General features: G+C 48.1%; 2 non-coding genes across 2 annotated transcripts; one reads left to right on the forward strand and one right to left on the reverse strand.

Moving 5' to 3' along the window:
• Positions 1 to 457: 457 nt before the first annotated feature.
• Positions 458 to 529, forward strand: trnae-cuc (transfer RNA glutamic acid (anticodon CUC)). Its single transcript has one exon. It is a non-coding gene; the product is annotated as a tRNA-Glu (tRNA).
• A 90-nt stretch (positions 530 to 619) lies between these two features.
• On the reverse strand, positions 620 to 708 carry trnay-gua (transfer RNA tyrosine (anticodon GUA)). Its single transcript is given in 2 exon segments — positions 620 to 655; positions 672 to 708. It is a non-coding gene; the product is annotated as a tRNA-Tyr (tRNA).
• Between the last annotated feature and the right edge of the window lie 2,024 nt (positions 709 to 2,732).

Genomic DNA, 2,732 nt, shown 5'->3' on the forward strand with positions numbered 1-2,732 from the left:
CCTTCAGATCTGAACGTTTGTGTGCTTCGCTGCATGTCAAAGCTTTTCCATAGGACAGAAATACCTGTTCTTGTCTAGACCTGATCGGTGAGCAGTACACCCCGTATGGCTCGCCAGCTCATCACTGTGCAAACACATTCACGCACTCGCTCATACCTAATAGCAATTTGTTTCAGCCGATCCACCTACTGGCATGTCTTTTGGAGGTGAGACGAAACCGGAGAACACCGGGTGTACACGCACGGGGACTCCGGACAGACTGCAAACTTGTGACCCTGCAGCTGAGAGGTGGGACCTCTTTTTGTCTTTTGAGACAGTCTGTGCAGACATTCTGTTGACGTTAAAGCAAATTTGTTTAAACTGCTGTTTCCTCAGGTGGAATTGGCGTAAATCGGCACTAGAGGCCAATCCTGGGTGCTGCACCCAGCCGCACGAGACCCACACACCTGTCTGTGTCTCCCTGGTGGTCTAGTGGCTAGGATTCGGCGCTCTCACCGCCGCGGCCCGGGTTCGATTCCCGGTCAGGGAAACGAGCTCTTTTTCGCGCCCGGCCAGAGCTAGCGGCCGCAAGAGGCTGACGCACTGAAACGGCGTGCTTCCCGGAGGCTGGTAAAAGCTGTCCTTCGAGCCGGATTTGAACCAGCGACCTAAGGATGTCCATTCGTAAGCACCTACAGTCCTCCGCTCTACCAGCTGAGCTATCGAAGGGAGGGCTCAAAGCTGTCTTTTGGCAGCGACCTGGCAAACGGGACCCCTGGCGATTTTGTCTGTTACGAGCCACATAGCGCAGCGGTTTCAGGGGCGCTAGGCCAGATTTACTGGGGCCTATAAACGTGCTTGTCGATGTTGGACCCTTCTTCACCGACAAACTTTACAATCCCGTTTGCAATCTCAGGTTTCTACGCATGGCCGCCCTCGCCGGTGCGTTGACTTAAACTAAGTAAATACAGAGAGGACCTAATGCGCAGGGTTTCACTCTGTCCACCAGGCACCTCAAAAGCGATGGGCCAAAACGGTCAGATGTGAACGTTTGTGTGCATCGCTGCACATCAAAGCTTTTCCATAGGACAGAGATACCTGTTCTTGTCTAGACCTGATCGGTGAGCAGTACACCCTGCATGGCTCGCCAGCTCATCACAGGGCACTGAGCAAACACATTCACGCACTCGCTCATACCTAATAGCAATTTGTTTCAGCCGATCCACCTACTGGCGTGTCTTTTGGAGATGAGAGGAAACTGGAGAACACCAGGTGTACACGCACGGGGACTCTGGACAGACTGCAAACTGGTGACCCTGCAGCTGAGACCTCTTTTAAGTCTTTTGAGACAGTCTGTTGATCTTAAAGCGAATTTGTTTAAACTGCTGTTTCCTCGGGTGTAACTCATCCGGAATTGCCATAAATCGCCACTAGAGGCCAATCCTGGGTGCTGCACCCAGCCGCACGAGGCCCACAAACTCGTCTGGGTCTCCCTGGTGGTCTAATGGCTAGGATTCGGCGCTCTTGCTGCGGCGACCCAGGTTCGATTCCCGGTCAGGAAAGCAAGTTCCTTTTTTGCACCCGGCCAGAGCTAGCGGCAGCACACAAACGGCGTGCTTCCCGGAGGCTGGTAAACGCCATCCTTCGAGCTGGATTTGAAACGGCAACCTAAGGATGTTCATTTGTAAGCACCTACAATCCACCGCTCTACTAGCTGCGCCAAAGTTCAATAGTCTGCTTCGGGTGGGGAAGAAAGGAAAAAAATGGGGAAGGAGGGGAAGGAAGAAAAGAGAGAAGAGAGAAGAAAAGAAAGAAAGCAAAGGAGAGACAGAGTGCCACATGTGATTTATATGCACCTGTTTTGTAATTTTTTTAATTAAAACAAAAACCTACCAATATTTATATTATTAAATATATATGTTGAAGCACACACCTAAATAAACTTATGATAAAACAAAGAATACATTCAAGTCAGGTCAAGAATCTTTTATTGTCCTTTTGACCACATATAGCTGATGCAGTACACAGTGAAATGAGACCATGTTTCTCCAGGACCCTGGTGCTACATAAACAACATAACAATTACAAAACACAGAGCTAAGGACGGAAAGTAAGCTGTCCTAGCTTCATAAAGTACATCGTGTGCAACTTGGTGCAAACAGTGCAAGACAAAAGACAGTGCAAGACAAGACAACAGAAAAATATTATTTAAACATCAGATATTTAAATATAAAATACATGTAACTTTGTAAGAATACAAGTGCTATATGCAACATATCTATATTTTCTTTATTTTTTTGAGCAACTGTTGTTCTGTCATCATCTCTGTCACTGGACAATAAATTCTGGCCTTGTCTTGGCTATGTCCAGTTGCTGATGTCCTAGAACGACCACACTTTCTGCAAGTGTCGGCCTTCACCTAATGTATGCACGTAGTTGACGTGGCACAGGCGGTTGAAATGCTGTTGGAGGAACACGGCTTGGTTGATGGACCATCAAGTAGGGTGGAGCGCTGCTGGGCTGGGGAGTGCTGGTTGCTGAGGCTCCAGGGTCCATGTCCAGGGTCCGAATGTGGGTTCGGTGTGGGGACCATGCTTGATAAAAGTGCTGGGCTCGATGGAAACAGCACCAGTTTGTGCCAGTATGCGTAAAACATGATGAAAAAAATATACATTAACAGTCTACATATATGGCAGTAAAATTTAAGCAGTGGGTAAAGAGTTTAGGTGAGATATTTCAGATGTAATATACTG

Source organism: Hemibagrus wyckioides, linkage group LG09, assembly GCF_019097595.1.
Source record: "Hemibagrus wyckioides isolate EC202008001 linkage group LG09, SWU_Hwy_1.0, whole genome shotgun sequence".
In the NCBI taxonomy this organism is placed as follows: Eukaryota; Metazoa; Chordata; class Actinopteri; order Siluriformes; family Bagridae; genus Hemibagrus; species Hemibagrus wyckioides.